The following is a 26,164-nucleotide window of genomic DNA, read 5'->3' on the forward strand; positions in this document are numbered from 1 at the left end:
CAATGCAGTTCTGAGTTGTTGCTAGGGTGCTGCTAAGGAGTTCTAAGTTGTTGATAGGGAGTTCTGGGTTGTTGCTAGGGTGTGGCAATGCAGTTCTGAGTTGTTGCTAGGGTGCTGCTAAGGAGTTCTAAGTTGTTGATAGGGAGTTCTGGGTTGTTGCTAGGGTGTGGCAATGCAGTTCTGAGTTGTTGCTAGGATGCTGCTAAGGAGTTCTAAGTTGTTGATAGGGAGTTCTGGGTTGTTGCTAGGGTGTGGCAATGGAGTTCTGAGTTGTTGCTAGGGTGCTGCTAAGTAGTTCTAAGATGTTGATAGGGAGTTCTGGGTTGTTGTTTGGGAGTTTATTCCTGTAGCTCAAACAGTAGAGCATTGGTTTGATTTCCAGGGAATGTAAGAACTGATAAAATGTTTACTTTGAATGCAGTTGGATAAAAACGTCTGCCAAATGCTTAATTGCAAATGTAAACATGTTCAGAGTAGCTGCTTACAGGTCTTAGTAAACACTGCTAACTTTGCAGACGTGGTCAGAGGTGTTTAAAGAAAGCTGTTTGTTGAGCTTATAAAATCTAACAAGCATTATGAGATTATGGATTAGGCATCTTGAATGAAGACTTCAATAGCAAGCTGTTGTTCAGTACGTGTTGCTGCAGTTGGATTGGACTCCAATGCTCTGGTGTTTTATTCATGAGAGTTTACCACTGGTGGGTCTGATTTTACAGAAAATCCAAAAAACCTTTCAAAACATGCTCAGAGTTGCGTGAAGTCTGACAGACAGAAACCGAGAGCATCTCTGAGGAGCTCCGGACATCTGTGAGAGGAGCTTTCAAAATCCTCTTTAACTATTCATATTCTCTCCACACACACATTGCACAGCATCATGATGGCTGAGTTGACCTGACAAAGAGCTGAATCAAGTTCATGTTGTTGTTGCGCTCTCAGTCAAGTGCTCATGTTCTGATGAGACTTAAATCAAATGAAGGAAAACAGAAAGAAAGATTAGTGTGGTTAAAGGTCGAAGATTGTGATTGACGAAGCTTTTAGTGTAGTTTACGATCCACAGTACTTCTGTGCAGACATAACTCAATTTACCATCATCACTAGTAGAATACAAGCATGTGCATAATTGCAATCGATGCGGCTCTAATCGATATGTAATGGATTGTGTGGAGGGTGCTTAAGCAGATGGACATGATTTAAGACACACTGACATGATGAAGGTCTCGATGGGACGCCTTGATGAAGTGCACATCTGGACCCTCACAGGCCTGTTCAGCCTGCAGAACAAATCGATACGGAGCAAAGCAACTGTTAGAGAAGCAGGTGACGGGATGATTTGCAGCATTATGGATACAGAAGCCTGCAGGAATTCCAATGTTGCATGCGGCGAAAAACAAGAGCAGAATTCATGACTGTATGAGGAAACGTGTGTGTCTCTAGTTTCAGATAGCAGGTTGAGATATTACGCCTGTCCCAGAAATAGCGCACTGTAAGCAGACAAATCAAGGTGTTACAGGCATGATGAACTAACATTATTATTCTCATGCTCTTTCAATATTCGTATGGCTTGCCTCTCAAATAAGAACCAGCGTGTATGTATCCCATAATCACTAGTGTCTCTCCCCACCCTCTCTCTCTCTCTCTCTGCGGGGAAACCGTCTGTCTGTGACATGCACATTATACAACAGAAGTGGAGGAGACGGATGATGATGATGATGATGATGCTTATCAAACATGCACAGAGCACTAGACTGGATGAGAGACGCACTCAGTCACCATCTTGAGAGGATGTGAAACACACACTCACACACGCCTGCGACTCTCAGTCAAACACACAGTGCTGACCTAGTTTTTTAGGATATGCGGCGAGACCAGTAGAATATCAAATGCAGTTTTCCACATTGCATCTTTTTCATTTCGATACACACTAATAACTTTAAATGGTCTCAAGCCTGTTTTATATAAACATATCGCTTGTATATTACAAAATGATGTTCATAAAAGCTTCATCAGTGCCCCTGGAAATCAATTTAATGGGGCAGATTTCACCGCTTAATCAAAAAGTTAATTTCGGTTACTGTACAGTTATTCTGTGTTTTTAAAAAGTTGCATATTAAATATCATAGTGTCAGACTTTGACTTTAAAAATCTATTTAAAAGCAAAATAATGATATATATATATATATATATATATATATACATACACACACATATAAAAACAAACAAAAAAAACAATTACCATTTTCAAATATCTTTAAATAACTTTAACTACATTTGGACACTTTCTGAGTGTTGCGTCACTGAACAAAACCTGTTGTCATGATGTGTTCCGAGGGGTTTCTAGGGTGTTGTTAGGGAGTTATGAGTTGTTGCTAGGGTGTTGCAAGGGAGGTTGTTTCTAAGATGTTGCTAGGGAGTTCTGGGTTGTTGCTAGGGAGTTTTGAGTTATTGTTAGGATGATGCTTGGGAGTTCAGGGTTGTTGCTGAGGTGTTGCAAGGGAGTTCGTTGTTAGGATGAACATTTGAAAATAAAAATTAACATTTTTAAATATATTTAAATAAATAATAGTTTACAAAAAATACTGTTGTAGGTTCTGAAATCATAGTACTTTCATCAGTAGAATGAGTACATAATAACCAACAAAGTAAGGAAATTGTTTTATTTTACATCGATTTTACCCTGTCAAAGGATTAAATGAGATATAGACACAATTTGCTTTTGCTTTTTGTTGCCAAGTCTGCGGTTTTCCTGCAGAATTGGAATACTTTTAAACAGTTTCTGCAGGCTGATGTTTCCCCCCGCAGGTTAATATAATGTCAATTGCATAAATTATATTTGACTGAAATGCTTGCATTGAAATTTTTATATTCTACCAATGATAAAACTGTGGTAGATGTTAAGTTTTGTGATCGTTACAATAAAGTGCTTTTTATTTTCCATAACAGTGACTGTAAAATATGTATTTTAGGTATGGGAATGGCACATTTTGCTTTTTGAGACTCATTGGGCTGCACAGATTAAATGTTAACAATAATTATTCTCTTTTGTCACGTATATCCGAGTGAAACGGCTTCTCGAACAAGAATGAATGTAGGGCGGGGCTTGATTTTGTCCGTGGTGAATTGATTGGATGGTTGTGGTTTGCTATTGGTGGATCTCATGTGAGTGACAGGTTGCCCCGCCCTCGTGCCAGTAAACAAGTCATCAGAGAAGAGAATTTAAAGGTGCCATAGAATTGAAAATTGAATTTACCTTGGAATAGTTGAATAACAAGAGTTCAGTACATGGAAATGACATACAGTGAGTCTCAAACACCATTGTTTCCTCCTTCTTATGTAAATCTAATGTTAAATGTGGTTAAAGTTACCATCGTTTCTTACTGTATTCACAGAGATCAGAGTCATGTCGTTATTTTAATTTTTAAACACTTGCAGTCTGTATAATTCATAAACACAACTTCATTCTATATAAATCTCTCCAACAGTGTGTAATTTTAGCTCTAGCTCCATTAGCCGCAGTAAACATCCAAATAAATACTATACTTACATAATCGGGTATGCTGCATGATGAACACTTTGTAAAGATCCGTTTTGAGGGTAATATTAGCTGTGTGAACTTTGTTTATGCAATGTATTATAGAGTAGCGAGCTCGGGGGCGGGGAGCGTGAGCATTTAAAGGGGACGCAGGCTGAATCGGCGCATATTTAATGATGCCACAAAATAGGCAGTTAAAAAAATGAATTAAAAAAAAATCTATGGGGTATTTTGAGCTGAAACTTCACAGACACATTCAGGGGACACCTTAGACTTATATTACATCTTGTGAAAAAGCTTTCTACGGCACCTTTAATATATTTTTTAACTGTCCTTATAGCCTACAAAATTATTCTGGATTGATTTTTGTAAGTTTATTAACTATAATTTGATTTTCAGTGGTGTTTGATTGTTTTGTTAATGCTTTAATTTAACATTAATCCGAGAAAATTCAATCTGTGTTTTTAAAAAAATAATTCCAGCAAGCCATTTCGTCTTCAAAGAGCCTCATAAACCAGTGAGAGGACATGAATAAAAAAAAAGAAATAATTATTTATTAATAAACACTGCAGTACTCCATAAAAAAATAAGAGTGGTCAATTTTGATTTCACGGTGACTTCAAAAACAACAACAACAACAGCAGCAGACAGATACGTGAAGAAGATGAAAGTAATTTCCTGTAGGATGTGAGTGAATTGAGCCGCTGTTTTTGGCCCCGCCCGGAAGGAGTGACTTCAGACTGAAGCTCGAGCTCTTCAGCGTCCTTCACTTCACGCGCCACACATCAGCGCACTTTCCCGCGACATACATTTGGAATATAACGGCTTTCGGCGCGCGGTAAGTAAGCACACGTCACCATGGATTCTGCCGCTAAAACTTATTTCCCCGCGAATCTCTGCAGGAACTGTTGGAAAGAAAACAACGCGGGCTTGTCGCCTCATCGGCGGCTGTCGGAGTCAGACACGGGAGGGAGGAAGGGAGGTCGTTCCAGCCGCCTCCTCTCGCTCCTCAGCAACTTTGTCGGCGCTTGTGTCCGTTAAACGGCTCGTTTTGCTCGTGTACTTTCTACTGCGGCATTTACACGCGATGCGGCTTCAGCAGTGTTTCTGAATGTGTTTGGTTTGAGTTGTTGGTCAAGTTGGCTCGCAGTCGGGGTGATGTTGTCTGTCTGTATGCGCATCGATCTCTGATAAATCAATAAATCGATATTCGTATTGATTTGCGCGCGCGTGGAATGGGCAACCGTTATTTCTGTCCTCACGTTCTGACGCGACGCTTTTTTTATTGCAACGTCGAACTGTGTTATAGTTTTGTAAAAAAGAATATTGTTAATAATATGTTTAATATTGAATGGTTTGTTCGCTGTTACCTCAGTAAAGTTACCGTTATTTAAATATGTTTGACAATCATTCAAAACTCGACTAGTTTCCATTTAAAACATTTGTGGAATGTAAACATTGTTAAAAAGTAGGGTGGTCATATAATGGTATGTTTGTTTTATAAATGCTTGACCTTAATGACATTTAGATGATACTTCAAAAATACCCAATAATGACTCAAAACCGTGTTTTTTCCACCTTTTTCTTAGTGAAAGAGACTCTTTAAGTTCAAATCATCGATGATTCATTATTTCTCAAAGAAAATAATCCGTCGAGAGATTCTGACCCCCCTTGACATCCAAAAAGATCACTGAAAAGATTTACTTTGAATCAATTTTCATCAGAAAATTGCTAGTAAATTAAACAAACAATAATTACAATAAAACACGTTGACTTAAACATTAAAATTTAAAGTAGAAAGACTGAAATAATAATGTTTTTTTTTTTTTTTTTTAAATGCAATCTATTTATCACTTACATCAGCTGCAGTTTCCTTTTCCTCTTAATAAACTTGTACACTTAACGGCTTTGGGTTATTAATGGGTTACTTTGCATTTATTTAATATTCAATTCACATTTATTTGTATAGCGCTTTTCACGATACATATCGTTTCAAAGCAGCTTTACAGAGAATGCATGTCAACATTACAATTTAAAGACTGCAGTTAGCAAATAATGTAATCATTTAGGCAATTAATTTACAATCACTGTTATCAGTTTAACTGAAGGTAGAAGCAATGATCTCCTGGAAAAATGAAATACATATTAACAATAATTTGGGAATGTGCATGTTGAATATTGAATGCCTAAAGAGACAGATAACCTCGCTCAAGAATGTATTCTAGATTGAGATGTCTGGTCACGATTGTACACCCTGTTGAAGACGCTGTCCTTTAAACAGCAAGGCTTCAGTGGCATTTAAGTTTCTCTTTTGATCAGGTGCATTTGTGAGAGTTTTTGTGACCTTTAAATGCATCATGAAGTGTTCAGGTACATATGTGTGTGATTGAAGCAGATCCACACCCTTCAGCTGCTGGAGGAAGAGTTTCGTTCTGCCTGTTTGATCCACTTGACAGTGTTCTGTCATGGCGTGTCTACCTGCGGCGCTGTCTTGAATGCTTGCACACACACACTGTCAGCTGTCAGACAGATTTTATCTTCCCTGCTGCAGACGTCGCCCCATTTTAAAGTCGGCACGAAATGTAAATTCATCTTTTTTCTAAATGCATTGATTTATCCATGCTTATTTTACATTTTTGAGCTTGCAATTTCATCTTGTGAAATGACAAACTACTCTCTGGTGACGTATGTTGGACTTCTCCAATTATGTAGCCCGCTTAAACCGTTTAAATCGACGGCAAGCTCACCACTTCCATTTTTGAGTGCCACGCCCACATCTCAACAGCCAATCGACAACCAATGCTTAGAAGTCCCTGCCCTACTTTGTTTTTTCTTTTTTGATAATCCGTTACACTCGGATGTACATCACAGTACTTAAAGGATTAGTTCACTTTCAAATTAAAATTTCCTGATAATTTACTCACCTCCATGTCATCCAAGATGTTCATGTCTTTCTTTCTTTCTTCAGTCGAAAAGAAATGAAGGTTTTTGATGAAAACATTCCAGGATTTTTCTCCATATAGTGGACTTCAATGGCCTCCAGACGGTTGAAGGTAAAATTACAGTTTCAGTGCAGCTTCAAAGAGCTTTAAATGATACCAGATGAGGAATAAGAGTCTTATCTAGAGAAACCATCACTCATTTTCGAGTCAATACATCTCTCAATACATTTTAACCATAAATGCTCATCTAGCTCTCTTCTTCTCTATTGAATTCTGGCAGTGTAGACACTGCTATGTGTATTACAAAGTTTGAACTAATTGTTATATACTTGCACTAGCATATTGTCTATGACAATTTAGTTCAAACTTTAACCTGTGGAGGGCAGTAATACGCTTAACAGCATCTACACTGCTGGAATTCTAATAGAGAAGAAGAAGACTGTTAGTTCAAGATGAGCATTTATGGTTAAAATGTATAAAAAAATTTTTTTTTTTTTTGAAAATGTCTGATGGTTTCTCTAGATTAGACTCTTATTCCTCGTCTGGTATCATTTAAAGCTCTTTGAAGCTGCACTGAAACTGAAATTTTAACCTTCAACCGTTTGGAGTCCATTGAAGTCCACTATATGGAGAAACATCCTGGAATGTTTTCATCAAAAACCTTAATTTCTTTTCGACTGAAGAAAGAAAGACATGAACATCTTGGATGACATGTGGGTGAGTAAATTATCAGGAAAATGTAATTTATACGTGAACTAATCCTTTAAGTAAAGGTCTATCGCTAGTTCGCAAGTCATACGACTTCGAAACAAATGTTGGTCTGATTTTCACATTCAGTTTGTCTACAGCTGAATGAAAATGCAGATTCACTCTTAGACCAAGGCTGTAACCATGTCTTGAACGTTGGGGGGGACCAATTTTTTTTAATAAAGCATAAAGAAACAGAATAGTGAAGGAAATTGTAGGTCTAATTCTAGGCCATTAGGCCATTTCTAATCATTGGGAGGTCTTGTCCCGCTCTATGTCTATGGTGGTTAAGGCCCTGTCTTAGACCGTATATGGCACTTTTAGAAAAGCGAAAATATCTCGGCTACTCTGGGACACAAAGCGCTACGTAACTTTCAGTTTCTGACACCCACTCATGACAGACAAGAAAGGAAATCAAACAGTACATGTTTTCAAACAGCTGTTCAGATTTTTGACTGTCCGGATTCTTCCTCTGCGGTTCACTGTCGCTTAATAGAATACTCAAGCACAGTTTTTTGTAACAGCATGTGACCAAAAGTGTGAAACCTATTGTTTTGCCAGTTTTCTTCGCAGTGCGATAGAGATTAGAACAATTTCCGTTAAAAAATGTCAAATTAACCTTATTACATAACATTAATTCAGTGCCATTTAGTTGAATCAGGTTAACATTCTTAATTTGATGGGATGATGGGAAGGGGAAAGCCTGTTACTAGTTTCAGTAATGCTATTTTAACTCAACTAAAATCATTTATGCACTCAACTGGATTAAGTGGTTGAAAAGAATCATGTTGCATTAACTTCATTTACTTAAGTAAAATGAACAAGCATCAAAAGTTATTCTTGGCCTACTAAATTGAAACATGTTCTTTCAAAATGAAAGTATTGAGTTGAGCCAAAACGCAACTGTTTCAAGTCAGTTTGACACAATGCAATTGAGAAACCTAATAGGTTTTAAATTAATTATTTTTTTTTTTAAATAAACTGAACAGTATCGTAAAATATTTTTTTTAAGTGTGTTGTGAACACATCTTTAGTTAATTATTACTGTGCTTGATATAAGTAGTTGCCATGTGAAAATGTCCCATGCTGATCCCTTTGATGTTGTTGATTTGGGAGTGTACATTTGCATGCATGTGTGATAGTGTTTTGATTTGGTGTTGGTGTGCAAGCTTGTGCTGTTGAATAATTCCAGCAGCAGAAATGAGATTGTTACTCATGCAATATTAACAGCAGGATGGCTGGGTAAAACAGACGTCGTCTTTATGAATTAATATGTTCCACACGCCGTGATTGACATCAAAAGCTGTTTTCTAAACGGTCCATAAACACCTGCGGCTGCATAATCTGTGTTTGCCTGGAGACGTTCAGTTTAACAGTGACCCGAGTTTACAGTGTGCTGCTTTAATCTGAGTACAGACCTGTTTACACCGCGGTTTACAGCTTAACATGGGCGGATCAGATTAAGACACTATGTGTGTGTCAGTGCATGTAGATGATGCAGTGCTGCAGTTTCTACCTCTGATTTTTGCAATGCAACGCAAATTTCAGTAATTGTCAAGACAAGTCAGCTTTATTTCTATAGCTCTTCACGCAATACAGATTGTTTCAAAGCTATGAAGTACGACATGCAAGAAAACGTTTATTTCGTTCCCTCAATTTGCTAAATCGTGTGGACAACATACTATTTTGTTCCCTCGATTTGCAAAATAGTGTGCACAATTTACTATTTTGTTCCCTTGATTTGCTAAATTGTGCACACTATTTACTATTTGATCCCTCGATTTGCTAAATCGTGCACACTATTCACTATTCCGTTCCCTCGATTTGCTAAATCGTGCGCACAATTTGCTATTTAGTTCCCTCGATTTGCTAAATCATGCGCACAATTTACTATTTTGTTCCCTCGATTTGCTAAATCGTGCGCACAATTTACTATTTTGTTCCCTTGATTTGCTAAATCGTGCACACTATTTACTAATACGTTTTCTCGATTTGCTAAATTGTGTGCACTATTTACTAATACGTTTTCTCGATTTGCTAAATTGTGTGTACTATTTACTAATACGTTTTCTCGATTTGCTTAATTGTGTGTACTATTTACTAATACGTTTTCTCGATTTGCTAAATTGTGTGCACTATTTACTAATACGTTTTCTCGATTTGCTAAATTGTGTGCACTATTTACTAATACGTTTTCTCGATTTGCTAAATCGTGTGCACTATTTACTATCCCATTCCCTCCATTTGCTAAATTATGCGCACTATGTACTAATCTGTTTTCTCGATTTGCTAAATTGTGCACACTATTTACTAATCAGTTTTCTTGATTTGCTAAATTGTGTGCACTATTTACTAATCCGTTTTCTCGATTTGCTAAATTGTGCGCACTATTTACTAATCCGTTCTCTCCATTTTCTAAATTGTGCGCACTATTTACTATTCTGTTCCCTCAATTTGCTAAATTGTGCGCACTATTTACTAATCTGTTTTCTCGATTTGCTAAATTGTGCGCACAGTTTACTATTTTGTTCCCTTGATTTGCTAAATTGTGCGCACAGTTTACTATTTTGTTCCCTTGATTTGCTAAATCGTGCGCACTATTCACTATTCCGTTCCCTCGATTTGCTAAATTGTGCGCACTATTTACTAATCCGTTCTCTCCATTTGCTAAATTGTGCGCACTATTCACTAATCCGTTCCCTCGATTTGCTAAATTGTGCGCACTATTTACTATCCCGTTCCCTCGATTTGCTAAATTATGCACACTATTTAATATTCTGTTCCCTCGATTTGCTAAATTGTGCGCATTATTTACTATTCTGTTCCCTTGATTTGCTAAATCGTGTGCACTATGTACTAATTTGTTCCCTTGATTTGCAAAATTGTGTGCACTATTTACTATCCCGTTCCCTCGATTTGCTAAATTGTGTGCACTATGTACTAATCCGTTCCTTGATTTGCAAAATCGTTTGCACTATTTACTATTCTGTTCCCTCGATTTGCTAAATTGTGCGCACTATTTCCTATTTTGTTCCCTTGATTTGCTAAATCATGCACACTATTTACTATCCCGTTCCCTCGATTTGCTAAATCGTGTGCATGTACTAATCCGTTCCCTTGATTTTCAAAATCGTGTGCACTATTTACTATTCCATTCCCTCGATTTGCAAACTCGTGCGCACTATTTACTATTCCGTTCCCTCGATTTGCTAAATTGTGTGCATGGTTTATAAATCAAGGGAACAAATTAGTAAATTACACGATTTAGCCTACTATTTTTTCTAAACAAAGCAGATAAACAGGTAAATAACAGACTAAATGAAGCAAACTTCTCCAAATGAGACAAAATCTGCAGTAAATCAGCTCTGAAAAGACAATAGTGTCATTTCAGTTTAATGTTGATTCAGTTCAGTTCAATAACAGTGTCGATGTTGCAAAATTCGTCATTTATGAAACAAAGTTGAAGCAGCTCAGCTATAAAGCAGTGTTGTAAAAGGCTTATGTTATTTTTATGTCAGCCTTGTATTGTGTAGTGAGACATACAACGGTTGATTAGTTGCATTAAACTATTATTTTGCTTCACAAATCCCCTTTTTTTGCTGTGCCATGACACACACTGTTATTTTTTTTCTTTTCCATGCAAACCATGCTCAAATAAACACCAGGGCTTTTTTGATTTTATGTGTCAAAAGGCTTGTCAGAATGCTGTTAATTGTGATCTTTTGTCGAATATCGTACAGTCTGACGTAGCTGATGGTTGATGCTGCGCAGTCGGCTGTGAGTTTTACCCAAGAGCGCCATCAGACTTTGTGTATGAATGTGCTTGTTTGTGTGTTTACATACATTTCTGCCCCATGTGCCCCTATTAATGAGGCCGTCAGCCAATCGGATATAGCATTGCATCCTGTACAGGAAATGACCTCACAGGCCGGGCCAGTAACTGTGTGTGTGAGGAAGCTGCTGGTGCCGAAGAGACTTTGTAGAAGACTTTCCTTGCATTGTTGTTGGGTGAACACGAGCCAACACACACAACCACTCCAAAGATTACATGCATGTCCCAGTCTGCTGCTGTAGTTCTTGTGTTTCATGCAGTTACATGAAATAATCAACATTAACAGTGATTTGATGTTTAGATTCTGATGCATTCTGGTGGTTTTGACATATTTAGTTATAGTCTAGCCATAAACGCATGTGTCAGCATTACTCAGTATAAACAGTTCCTCATCGTTTTTGCTGCACCGTCATATTGGAGTAGAAACATCAGCTGTAATGGAGGATGTGTGTCGTTAGAGTTATATAATTCTGATAAGGACACGCGAGTCAGATTTGATGAGGATGAAGGTTCATCATTTCATCCCATTGACTTAACGCTGGTGTTTCACATACTCAGCAAGTTCAAGAGGTTGCTTTATACTGTAAATCCTCAACAAATGTGGTAAACCAATGTGAATCTTCCAGTTTACTTGCAATTTAATAGTTCTCTATAAAAATGCTGGGTTAAAAACAACCCAAGTTGGGTTGAAAATGGACAAATCCAGCAATTGGGTTGTTTTAACCCAAAGTATGTTGGAAATCAACATTAATATGTTTAATAAATGAATTTTAATGAATAATAATTAGACAATAAACATTAAATTGCTTATACAAGTTCACCTTTTGATTATTATTATTGCCTCTAGTAATTATGTCTTATTTTTATTTTACAACCTATTTTGGGTTCATTTTATGTCAGCCATAGAGTTATTTTTAAACAATAGTTGAGTTAAATAAAGCTGACCAGTAGGTTAGGCAAACATTTAACCCAACTGCTGGGTTAAAACAACCCAATCACTGGGTTTGTCCATTTTCAACCCAACTTGTGTTCGATTAATCCTTTATATATTCGTTTAAACGTGTACATGGACTCTCTTTAACATTGGCCTGTGACATTATATGTGTTTTTCTTGGGTAGTCCGGTTGCATTGGGTTTGCTCTATGTTAACGTGCTTATTTGCATATTTACAGCTTGTTTCCTTGTGCATCTGTGGAAATGTCACCATGGACTTATATACATGTTAATATTCAATCAGTTTATATGTTTAATTGTGTAAAAATGTTTCACGTTCATCTGCATATATGTTTAAGTGTCGCTCACTCTCTGAGAGTTGACACACCAAATGTTATTGCGTTGTGTTCATTGACAATAAAGCATCTAACTTACTTAAAATGACATCTTGGAATTGGCAACAGAGGTTTGGTATGAGATGCATAAGAAATTAGTCCCACACACAAGCGTTTTAAGTACAAAAACCAGACAAATGTCCTGAAATTAAACAATGTCTTGAGGCGTGGTAAGTGTAGTATAAACAGAATTATTAGAAAAATAATGCACACCCATTTCACATTGTGGCCGCGGTTGCATTATTTTTCTAATTAATTCAACTGCCTGTCATTAGTTATTCCTTACCTAAACAACTAACTGTAACTTGGCATTTGGTCCTTGACCATTGAAAATGGGTAAAATTCAACAATTTAGTCACATTGGGGTCCCAATATCTATGGGACTGAACTATTATAGGCCCTTAAAAATGAAGATTCCAAAAGAAAAGTTTATTAAAAATGAGAATCTAGAAGGATATTAAGATATCTTGAATACTTTTAGAGTTACAGGCATGCAAACTTTGGAAAAGGAACATTTATGGCACTCAGACAGGAATGTTCTACGCAATTGAGATGATAGAAAAACATGAGATATATTTCTAGTTTCAACATTATTTGTTCTTCAGATATTCCTCTTTAAAATAAAACATTATCATCCATATGCAAAGTGACCCACGTTTAGTTTTTGACCACTGAAAATGTGTACAAATTACTCATGGAGCTGCATTAAGATCTCCATATCTGTGGGATTGAACTATTGAGAGCTTTTACAATGAAGAAACCAAAAGAAAAGTTTGTTAAGAACCAGAATCTAAAAGGATATTAAATTATCTTTAATACTTCTTGAGTTACAGTCATGCAAACTTGAGGCAAAAAAACACAAGAAGTGCTTTTTCCCCATTTTTGAACAGTCGCCATTGGCATATAATGAAACACAGATTGATAAAGTCAACAGATTTTACTAATAGATCTACCAATCTCTGTGTGAAAATAAAATAATGATGCTGTCATCTTTATAAAGTCATTTTTACACCCCTCTAATTTAGCTCCAAATCTCAGGCGATCCTCCTCTACAAAACACTGGATTACTCAGTAAATATACATCTGTGACATTTAATATTTTGGCTTTCATCTCTATTTATGTTTGTCTTTCTACAGAAAAACTATTAACAAAATCAAAAATGTGATCCGGGGACCTCTGGTTAGGTTGACACTGAATGGCCCAAGTGTAAGACGTTGCTTTGTGCAGGGTTAAAGTGTGAAAGTCAGTTAGTGCTTTCTTTGAAATAACAGTGATGGTGTAAATCTCATGTGTAGCTTTTGTTTATGAAGTTTCATTATTAATCTAGAGGCTAAAGCAGTTCTCACACAGGAACCTTCACATCTGCCCTTCTTCAGAGGCTTGATTGTTTATTTGCCCCAAAGGTTAAGCTTAATGGGGTTTGGTGTCAGATATTTTGAGTGCTTCGTTCTCGCGGCCTTTACTTGTACCTTCCTGTACCAGGCAGGAGGAGTGTGTGTGTGTGTGTGTTTGACGGTGAACAGCACTCACTGCCGGAGAAGTTTGCACAGCAGTAGATATCCATGAGGTTCTGCATGCGTACGCATTATTCGAAGAGGAGATGCCGCCGGCATCCATATTTTCATTCATTTATAGCTTGAAGCCTTTGCTTTTTGTCCACTTTAGTCTTGAATCCAGTTTGTTCTCCTGCTGCGTTGAGACGTTCGTCCAGTGTGAAATATTAATGAAAGCGCGATCATTACTCTAAAAGCACGAGCCAGAAAAAAGAAGAGCGTCCTCCACTTCAGGACCAGACGAGAGATGAGAGATCGACTGCTCCCGTCCACGTTCTTTAATTAGCTTTAAATCTACAGAGAATCGCCCAGCATGTCTTCAATTTAATTTGACATTTAGAAGAGCTGTGGAGGAGATAACAGAGCGGTTACGGCGAGGCAGAGGCTTGTTATTATGAGGTCTGTGTGCGACGCACGTGCCTCAGTGACATAATCGTCATAAAGTTACGACTGATGGCCTCCGTGAGCAGGAAATGTGGATTGACCAGAAATAAGGAAATGTGACGGAGGCGCCTTTGGGAATGTCTTCATGGTCTCTGTGTGTAGAGCTCTATTGTATTTTTTTGCCCCAAATTCTGTTTTATTTTTTCCCAAATTCCATGTTTTCCATTTCAATTCATCTGGATTCTGTTGTAACGGTTTTAAATTAAATGTTAACAATCAAAAAGGATGTCTAATCAACTGAATTCATAAAACTGAACAGTTTAATGATTTATTAAGCATAATAGTTTTATTTTTTCAGAAATTCAGTGTTGGAATCACTTTTTTTTTCTAGCTGATGAACGATAAAAACACAAAATCCATCCTGCTTTAAAGAGCTCGAGCATTTAAAACGCCAGAATAAACAGAACGTCTCGGGTTACGAGTGTAACCCTTGTTCCCTGAGTAAGGGAACGAGACGCTACGTCCATTGACGCAATGGGAACCCAATGCGTCATTGGACGTAGCGTCGATGTTCCCACGAAAGGGAACGATAATATAGTTAGTTAACGTGCTCAATGTGAACAGGCCGTAAAGGGTTAGTTCATCAAAAAAATGAAAATTATCCCATGATTTACTCACCCTCAAGCCATCCTAGGTGTATCCTAGTATCTTCTTTCAGACGAACACAATCAGAGTTATATTAAAAATATATAAATTGAAGCCCAAAAAAAGTGCATCCATCCGTGATAAAAGATATATGAATATGAATCCAGCGGTCAATAAAGACCTTCTGGAGCGAAGCGATGCGTATTAGTAAGAATAATATCTGTATTTATAACTTTATAAACTATAATAATTGGCTTTTGGTAGACAGCTGTACGCGATTCTAGTTCTGGTGGAAGAGTGACCTCTGACCTGACACATAAATATGGATATTTTTCTTCCAAAAACACATTGTTTTGCTTCAGAAGGCCCCCTGGAGCCGTATGAATATGGCTCTACTTTTGATTTATTCATCCAAATTTTGGCAAATTCTGTGACATTGCACATTATACGGTAAATTTAATTTTTATGACTGGATTCTTTCTCTGTTTTTCGCTTTGCAGAAATCAGGGCCTCGTCGTGGCCGTCACTCTTTGAAACTGTGTGTTTTACACAATCATAATTCAGGATTATGTGATTCATTTGCACTTGTTTGTATTGAATGTTTTATTTCTTTACTGTTATTAGAGGTGTGGTTTATAGCTCAAGGCCTGTGGATGGTCTGTCCCGTCAGACAGTAGAAACAATAGTCTGTCTGTGGACGGTTTGGCGTGGTCACATCTTTCAAAAATAAATGCACAATATTTTTCCTAAATGAGCGGCTTTAGTGATGTCAGCACACAGTGTGTGTGATGCACAGCTGCGGTCACAGTGGCCTGAAATAGACAAAACAAACACACAAGCCTTTCCCGTTTTCCGCTGAGCGCTGCTGGACTGAAGTGTGATTTGAAGGACTGTGAGTTTCATTTGGTTTAGTGCAGGACCCGTTATGGCTGTCGGTTTCCTCTCGGTTCGCTTTGGGTCATGGCCATGGTTTCAGTTTTTGGTTTGGTTTTTGCCTTTGAAATTCCTTTTATTTTATTTTCCCAAATTTTATTTTATTTTACACCCAAATTTTGTTTCTAGATTCTGTTTTAATAATTTAATGCAGGGTTTTCAGACTGGGGTTTTTACAAGGGAACTGCTGGGGGTTTGTATGGGAAGCTTGTTTCCGTCACTAAATAAAAAAATAAAAAAGGTAATTGTGACTTTTTATCTCACAATTCAGACTTTTTTTTCTCGCAATTGCAAGTTTGCATTTCACAATACTGACTTTTTTTTTTCAGAATTGCAAGATTTAAACTCAGTCTTTTTTTCCTCACAATTCTGACTTCATATCTCGTAATTCTGACTTTTTTTTATAAAGAGTCAGCAAATGCATGTTATAATGTCCAATTGTGCATTATAACATAACAAGAATTCAATTTTAAAGTCAGAATTGCAAGATATAAAGTCGTAATTGTGTTATAAAGTCGGAATTGCGAGTTATAAAGTCGGAATTCCGAGATATAAAGTTGTAATTGCGAGTTATAAAGTCGTAATTGTGAGATATAAAGTCCAAATTGTGAGATATAAAGTCGTAATTGCGAGTTATAAAGTCGGAATTGCGAGTTATAAAGTCGGAATTGCGAGTTATAAAGTCGGAATTGCGAGTTATAAAGTCACAATTGTGTTATAAAGTCGGAATTGCGAGATATAAAGTCAGAATTTCGAGATATAAAGTCGGAATTGCGAGATATAAAGTCGGAATTGCGAGTTATAAAGTCAGAATTGTGTTATAAAGTCAGAATTGCGAGATATAGTCAGAATTGCGAAATATAAAGTCAGAATTGCGAGATATAAAGTCGTTTCCGTGATATAAAGTCGGAATTGCGAGATATAAAGTCAGAATTCCGAGTTATAAAGTCAGAATTCCGAGTTATAAAGTCGGAATTACAAGATATAAAGTTGTAATTCCGTGATATAAAGTCGGAATTGCGAGATATAAAGTCAGAATTGTGTTATAAAGTCAGAATTGTGTGATATAAAGTCAGAATTGCGAGTTATAAAGTCAGAATTGTGTTATAAAGTCGGAATTGCGAGATATAAAGTCGGAATTGCGAGACATAAAGTCAGAATTGTGTTATAAAGTCAGAATTGCGAGATGTAAAATCAGAATTGCGAGTTATAAAGTCGGAATTCCATGATATAAAGTCATAATTGCGAGATATAAAGTCGGAATCGCGAGATATAAAGTCAGAATTGTATTATAAAGTGTTTTTTCACAATTGTGATTTATATCATGCAATTTTGAGAAAAAATGTGAGATAAAAAAGTTGGAATCACCTTTTTTATTTTTATTTCATGGCAGAAACAAGCTTCCATAGGTTTGTGAGTTGCTGCAAAGCTAATAATTAATTTATAAAAATGTAAAATTAAAATAAATGAGTAATTTTAAAAACACTGAGGACATTTAAAAAAAGAAAATCCGTGAAAAATCATTGAAATGTTAACTATTATTAAATGATTAAATATTAAATTTTAGGAATCCCTGCTGTAATTAAATTCTGTTTTTTCCCCTTTATTTCTTTTTTTTTAATTGTATCATGAGTTAAATTAATTAATAAACCTTTTTCATATGAAAAATATGAAAGAATCTGCAATTTTATTTTATATACAGTTGTATTTAAATATTTTACAGACAGGTATTTTACAGAATAGATATTTTACATAGTTTTACTTCACTATCAACAACAAATCAACAACAAAGCAAACTATAAACAAAATCTGTGCAGCGTCATCAGCGTCTTCTGGTTTGTTCGTATCACGGTTTTGTGGTAACGCTTTCGTTTTTGGTTCAGTTAATACGTATTCAGTCACTATCTGGTTCAGGCTTATGAAATCTGAGGCAGATGTGATTGATAACTGATGTTTTAACTGCCAACATCAATCTAATTGAGCATATTTATTATTCATAGAGGCCCTTACAACATTCTGACAGATATTAATCCATAATATTTTTACAGGACTTGCCTGGCAGTCATCATTACAGATGAAAGACTGGTTATCTCTGTTGACTTTCACCTGTCAGGGGTGATTGGGCTGGTAATCACCTCTAACATGATGAGATAAAGCCATCGCGCCCGTGCCGAACATGCCGTTCTGCAAAAGCTTGTGCATTTCTTTTCACTTCCTGTGTGTCTTTCTATAGCTGGCCTGGTTTGGCTGATAACTGGGGAGACACTGACCCAGAAAGAGCCTGAACTAACACTGACAATCACTCTCTCTCTCTCTCTCTCTCTCATGTCCTTGAAGGTTGTTGTATTCAGGCAGGATTTCTTGTCCTAGTTGGTGTGGGCTGCGCTTGGGATTCAAGCAGAAACTGTCATTACATGTTAAGTCCTTTGATTCATCTAACTCAGATCACAGGAATCAGCAGAAACAGATGCGGATAAATAGAAATGATCTTCATATAGCTCTTCCCATCCAATAAAGCTTTGTGCTTTGATACTTTAGATGTGAAACAAAGTCTCAGCTTTCAGATTATGTCAATATTGTATCATTATCACAAAATTAACCCTTTCTGGGTTTATTTTGTGATAGTGACGGGCTGACTGTACATTATCCCTCACACACACGGTTCTTTAAGGCCGCTCATGTTTACTCTGTGTGTTTTATTGCCGTGCCCCTGTCTTTTGGTCTGTATGTGGAGCTCAGGGTCACATGTGTGCCATGAAGAGGTCAGGGGTCAAAACTAAGTTTAAATCCTGACTCATTTTCTTCAGCTGACACGCACAGCGGCCTCCTGCTGGAATCTGACCTGTGAGTCACTGAGTAAATGATTCTGTTCATCTGGGGTCTGTGAATCTTTGAGTTCACAGCCAATCCATTTGATTCACTGTGTATTAATTTGATTCAAAAGCTAGACAAAAATAAGAAAAACAAAACTAAATACTGGTATTCAAAATCACTTTTATACCTCAAAACCAGTTTATATTCCATTTCTTACCTGTTATGCTTTAATATTCACACTCAATAATCACAATTTGATTAAGCGCGCAGCCCTAATTTTGTTTTCGTAATACGTGTGTGTGTGTGTGTGTATATATATATATATATATATATATATATATATATAACATTTTTAAAATTAAAAATAAATATTTTTAAATATGAAACCATGAGTGAGTCACTGAATTATAAACACATATATATATATATATATATATATATATATATATATATATACACACACACACACACACACACACACACACACACACATAAAATAATAAAAAAAAATTAAAAATATTTTTTTAAAATTTAAAACCATGAGTGAGTCACTGAATCATATATATATATATATATACACACACACAAAATAAAAAATAATTTTTAAATAATATATATAAAATAAAATATTTTTTTTAAATTATATATATATATATATATATATATATATATATATATATATATACACACACACACACACGCACACATAAAAAAATTAAATTAAAATTTAAAAATAAATATTTTTAAATATGAAACCATGAGCAAATCACTGAATCATTCATTTAAAACGCAGATTCATTCAGTAATAAACATTAAGAACACTTATAGTACTTTTTGTCCATATAGCCCAGAATCATAACTTAATATTTGATTTTCAGGAGCATTTTTACCTTTATAAAGGGAATTCATTCAAAAATACAGATTAATTCATGTATGTATTTTTTTTTGTTAAATTCTCACATTTTAATCAATAAATTCAATCAGCATATTAAGACTACAGCATTTTAAAAATAAGAATATTGAAGTTGTAAATATAAAATACATAGTTTTAAATATAAAGCTAAAACCACCAGTAGGTGGCGGCGAGTCCTTGTCTTAATGAGTGAGTCACTGAATCATTCATTCAAACAATTCATTCAAAATGGCTGATTCATATGATGTCTTTATAAATTGTTACTGAATCGTTTGAACAAACGATTTGTTATTGCGAGTTATAAAGTCAGAATTGCGAGATATAAAGTAAGAATTGAGTTATAAAGTCAGAATTGCGAGATATAAAGTCAGAATTGAGTTAGAAAGTCAGAATTGCAAGTTATAAAGTCAGAATTGCGAGATATAAAGTCAGAATTGAGTTATAAAGTCACAATTGCGAGTTATAAAGTCAGAATTGTGATACAAAGTCAGAATTGCGAGATATAAAGTCAGAATTGAGTTATAAAGTCAGAATTGCGAGATATAAAGTCAGAATTGCGAGATATAAAGTCGTTTCCGTGATATAAAGTCGGAATTGCGAGATATAAAGTCAGAATTTCGAGATATAAAGTCGGAATTGCGAGTTATAAAGTCACAATTGTGTTATAAAGTCGGAATTACGAGATATAAAGTCAGAATTTCGAGATATAAAGTCGGAATTGCGAGATATAAAGTCGGAATTCAGAGTTATAGAGTCAGAATTGTGTTATAAAGTCAGAATTGCGAGATATAAAGTCAGAATTGTGAGATATAAAGTCGGAATTGCGAGATATAGTCAGAATTGCGAGATATAAAGTCAGAATTGCGAGATATAAAGTCGTTTCCGTGATATAAAGTCGGAATTGCGAGATATAGTCAGAATTCCGAGTTATAAAGTCAGAATTCCGAGTTATAAAGTCGGAATTACAAGATATAAAGTTGGAATTCCGTGATATAAAGTCGGAATTGCGAGATATAAAGTCAGAATTGTGTTATAAAGTCAGAATTGCGTGTTATAAAGTCGGAATTCCATGATATAAAGTCATAATTGCGAGATATAAAGTCGGAATTGCGAGATATAAAGTCAGAATTGTGTTATAAAGTCGGAATTGCGAGATATAAAGTCAGAATTGAGTTATAAAGTCAGAATTGCAAGTTATAAAGTCAGAATTGCGAGATATAAAGTCAGAATTGAGTTATAAAGTCACAATTGCGAGTTATAAAGTCAGAATTGTGATACAAAGTCAGAATTGCGAGATATAAAGTCAGAATTGAGTTATAAAGTCACAATTGCGAGTTATAAAGTCAGAATTGTGATACAAAGTCAGAATTGCGAGATATAAAGTCAGAATTGAGTTATAAAGTCAGAATTTCGAGATATAAAGTCAGAATTGAGTTATAAAGTCAGAATTGCGAGATATAAAGTCAGAATTGAGTTATAAAGTCACAATTGCGAGTTATAAAGTCAGAATTGTGATACAAAGTCAGAATTGCGAGATATAAAGTCAGAATTGCAAGTTATAAAGTCAGAATTGCGAGATATAAAGTCAGAATTGAGTTATAAAGTCACAATTGCGAGTTATAAAGTCAGAATTGTGATACAAAGTCAGAATTGCGAGATATAAAGTCAGAATTGAGTTATAAAGTCAGAATTTCGAGATATAAAGTCAGAATTGTGATATAAAGTCAGAATTGAGTTAGAAAGTCAGAATTGCCAGTTATAAAGTCAGAATTGCGAGTTAGAAAGTCAGAATTGTGATACAAAGTCAGAATTGCGAGATATAAAGTCAGAATTGAGTTAGAAAGTCAGAATTGCGAGTTATAAAGTCAGAATTGCGAGATATAAAGTCAAAATTGTGAGTTATAAAGACAGAATTGCGAATTATAAAGTTAGAATTGCAAGTTATAAAGTCAAGTTTTATTTTTGAAAGAACATTTTAAGTACTTCAATATACCATAATGTTATTAGCCTTATTAACAAAAAAACAAACATTAGTAAAGGCAAGTGAACACTCAGTAATAAAATCAGAACAAACTTGTTTTTCTTTTGCGTCATCTTGATCTTGAACTCGGTAAAATGTGCAAATGATAAACTTAAACTCTATAATGATTAAACTTTGCAATTAATCTGCAAATCCCATGCATTCCGAACCCTAAGGCCTGATCCGTACGGATCAACTACGATCCGTCACACGCCTAATATCATCCGGTATCAAAGTTGAACATAGTTTAGGATATTGTGTTGTCAGTTTCTGGTGCGTCTGTTTCTCATGCGGCACGCACGTCTTTTCATTAGCGGCGAGTTACAGGAGTCTGTCTTATCTCTGTTCGCTTCTACAGTTTCCCTGAGGAGTTCTTGACTGACAGCGGCCCGACCCGACCGGGATGTAACATTTCTTTATTAACTTGTTCCAAGTGACGCGTGTGTGTGTGTATGTGTGTGTGCGCATCGAGTAATGTAATTACTTCCCTTCTTATTAGATCAGCGGCTGCTCTTGTGTGCGTCTCTAATGTTGTTAAGTGCTGAAAACAGCCGGCGTTCAGCCCGAGAGTATCTGCTGCCTGCAAACAAGATCGCCGCTGTTGACACATCACACGTTCACACGAGCGTTAACCTGCGCTAACCCAACCCCGTTGACATTTACGAGTGTTTGTCCTCAGTGGAACGAGTGCTGTATGATATCTGACTGATGTAGATTAGATATGAACCTCTTGTGAATATCCCTTCATCCTGAGTGTTTGTTAGTGGACGACATCATGAATGAGATGCGTTACTAATCTGCTCTCAATCATCTGTGGTGATGAAATACACTGATTAGATCATAACCTGTGTGATCCACTTTATTTTCTTCCAATTGGCGAGTGAGTGAGGAAGGATTGTGTTTCACAAAAATTTGCACATGCTCCTTGAGCAGGTGATGATGTCGTTGGTCCACTTTCTCCAGAGAAAAAGAGTGTGTGGATGAGTTCAGAGCTGCAGTGATGTCATGAGGTCACGGGGTCAGACGGGATAATGACTCAGATATTGGAGTTGATTCTTTGTTCTATATGTGTGAGATGTTTTTGTCTTGGTTGAATGTTTTCGTATTGGCTGCGGTTTGTGTGACCCATCAGCAGAGGACACGTGTGTGTGTGTCACACACACACACACACACACACACACATGGTGTATGATATTGACAGAAAGTGATATCATTTCTGTTATTTTGCCATTGCACGATAGTTAGGTGATATATTATTGAGTGTGTTTTTGTGTGCATTGGCTGGTTTAGGCCTGTCATGTGAGCTGACTCCTAAAGCTTTTATATTCTGTGCAGTGTTTAGTTCAAATGATCTTTTCCATTAAAGGATTAGTTCACTTCAGAATTCAAATTTCCTGATAATTTACTCACCCTCATATCATCCAAGATGTTCATGTCTTTCTTTCTTCAGTCGAAAAGAAATGAAGGTTTTTGAGGAAAACATTCCAGGATTTTTCACTGGGGTTCAACGTGTTTCAGTTTCAGTGCAGCTTCAAAGAGCTCTACATGATCCCAGACGAGGAATAAGAGTCTTATCCATCGCTCATTTAAATATATATATATATATATATATATATCTTGCACTGCCGCCTATGTCATGCGTGACCTTTCCAACATGTAATATGTAGCGCATCGCAGTGCAAGATGAGCATTTGTGGTTAAAAAGGATATCATTTTTATTTATTTTTTTAGAAAATGTCTAGATAAGACTCTTATTCCTCGTCTGGGATCATGTAGAGCTCTTTGAAGCTGCACTGAAACTGACATTTGGACCTTCAACCCGTTGAACCCCATTGAAGTCCACTATATGGACTATATATATTTCCTCAAAAACCTCCTTTCCTTTTGGCTGAAGACAGAAGACATGGGGGTGACTAAATTATCAGGAAATTTTAATTCATAAGTGAACTAATCCTTTACAGCGGCGATCTTTGATTTTCAGGGGCAATAATTTCCTTTATAAGGGGAGTTTATTTCTAAATTATCATATTTTGTCAATGTCTTTCTTTCAAACAATTATTATTAATATATTAAATTCAATAAATATATGATATTTTAAAATCTGGAACTAATAGTTTGGCGGCAAGTCCCGATCTTAATGAGTGAGTCATTGAATCATTCACTCATATGATTGAATCATTCACTCAAATGATCACGTTTTGTGACTTTTTTTCTTGCATGTGCGGCTATTTTTTTTTCTTCTTGCAGCTGATATAAGCTGGCATTTCTGTTGCATATGAAAAACGTCAAATGGTCGGTGCCAATAGCCTCGTGGGCAGCACGCCGACATATAGCGCTGTTGCGCTTTGGGCGACCCGAGTTTGAGTCCTGTCTTGCTGACCTTTCCCAATCCCGTCCCCCTCTCTCTCCCACCTCACTTCCTGTCCACTCTATACTTTCATATCTTAATAAAGGCAAAAACTGCCAAAAAAACAAACAAAAGTCAAATGGAAAAACAAAACGAAAGTGGAACCAAACCACGCTTCTTGTTTGAGCTGCGCTTCGCGGACCGATTATCAGCTCGGAGCAATAATAGACAAAGTTAAAGGTTAAAGATTCTTCACGGAACCTTCGATACCAATAGAGAACCTTTATATGTAAGAGCGCACTCAATGCATGGACTCTCAAGGTGTGATTTTGTTTGTTTTTTGCAAAGTGAGTGAGTTACTCAATGTCACATCATTTGCACAACAATTACAATATTATAATTAATCACACACACCACTAGTCTTACTTTTTTCATTGTGGTCTGTCAAGTGTGTGATGGTAGGAAGTTTAACACTAATGCTTCTGTAAGTTTCTGACATCACAAACTGATTTACACACGAGTGACGTCTGTGAGTTCAGAGTAAAGTGTGTGAAAGCTTGTGCTTTTCCTGGTAAATATTAGATGATAATGAATGAATACAATAATGAGCATGTGTGTAATCAGTCTCTCTCGTGTCCTGAATGTCACCTTTATGTGACCAATTCAAACATCTGCGTCGTTGTGTCAGTCGTGGGCTAGAAATGGAAAACACGCATCATTCACCTGCTGTTTTCTGTCATTCTCCTCTGGAGGAGAAGCGTGTTCTGAGATGTCTCAGCGATAAGCACAGGAAATGGTGAGGCTTGTTTGCGTGTGCGTGTGTTGATGGCGTCCGGTGGTGACAGGATGTGACAGTTGTGTGTGTGTGTGTGTGTGTAAGCTTTGCCCACTTCATGAGCGGAAAATTGCAGTGCAATAGAGATGAACTTGGCATCTTCATTGTTGATGCGTAAAGCCCACTTTCCTCAGAACATCTCCGCCTGCGGCACACTCTGCACTTGCTGATAAATGACTGTGGTAAATCCCCAGACATATGGCAGAGAGATGCGCATTACCTTGCTGATGGGTTCATATAGAAGAATCTCAGCTTCCCCCATAAAACTAGCTCCATGTGTTGATGAGTTTCTGAGAGCATTGCAGGATGTTGTGGGAAGATAATTGTTGGTGTCTGTCATGTTTCAAGACAAGTCAAGTCTATATATATCCATATCTATCTATCTATCTATCTATCTATCTATCTATCTATCTATCTATCTATCTATCTATCTATCTATCTATATATTTATCATATATATATATATATATATATATATATATATATATATATATATATATGATAAATAGATAGATAGATATATAGATAGATATGGATATATATAGACTTGACTTGTCTTGAAACATGACAGACACCAACATGCATTTGGGGTCTGTAATATTTTGTAAAATTGTTTTTGAAAGTCTCTTCTGCTCACAAAGGCCAAAGGCTGCATTTATTTGATCAAAAATACAGTAAAAATTGTGAAATATTTTTGCAATTTAAAACAGCTGTTTTTCTATGTGAATATATAGTAAAGTGTAATTTATTCCTGTGATCAAAGCTGAATTTTCAGCATCATTACTGCAGTCTTCAGTGTCACATGATCCTTCAGAAATCATTCTAATATGCTGATTTCCTGCTCAAGAAACATTTATGATTATTATCAGTGTTGAAAACAGTTCATATTTTTATGGAAACTGTGATACATTTAATTTTTTCATGATTTTTGATGAATAGAAAGTTCAAAAGAACAGCATTTATTTGAAATAGAATATTTTGTAACATTATAACTCTCTTTACTGTCACTTTTGATCAATTTAATGCATTGTTGCTGAATAAAATTTTATTTCTTTTATCCGTGTATTTTTGGGCCAGCAGAAATCTCCCATATGTATTTGTTGATTTGTGGAAAAATAATTGCTAATGAAATGAAGTGATGTTGCAGCTCCTCTCTTCCCAGTCTGTCAGTAACGCTCTGGGGTGCGTTTCCCAAAAGCATTGTTAGCCAACTAACATCGCAAGTTCTGTCGTTACTTACATAGTTCAACGATTTGGTGTCTCCCGAAACCATAGTTCAAACAAACATTCACAAACTGCATCATAAACTTGTGCGAGTTACATCGTTGTTCATGAAACGCA

At 36.2% G+C, this 26,164-nt stretch overlaps 1 protein-coding gene across 2 annotated transcripts in view; it reads left to right on the forward strand.

The window, feature by feature from the left end:
• The first annotated feature begins 4,255 nt into the window (after positions 1-4,255).
• ppp1r16b (protein phosphatase 1, regulatory subunit 16B) overlaps positions 4,256-26,164 on the forward strand; it is a 56,232-nt gene continuing 34,323 nt past the window's right edge. For both annotated transcript variants that reach the window (XM_067373193.1, XM_067373194.1), the window contains exon 1: positions 4,256-4,367. The gene's annotated coding sequence lies outside the window, so the exon portion shown is untranslated. The remainder of the gene's footprint in view (positions 4,368-26,164) is intronic.

This window comes from Chanodichthys erythropterus, chromosome 21 (genome assembly GCF_024489055.1).
Source record: "Chanodichthys erythropterus isolate Z2021 chromosome 21, ASM2448905v1, whole genome shotgun sequence".
Classification (NCBI taxonomy): Eukaryota; Metazoa; Chordata; class Actinopteri; order Cypriniformes; family Xenocyprididae; genus Chanodichthys; species Chanodichthys erythropterus.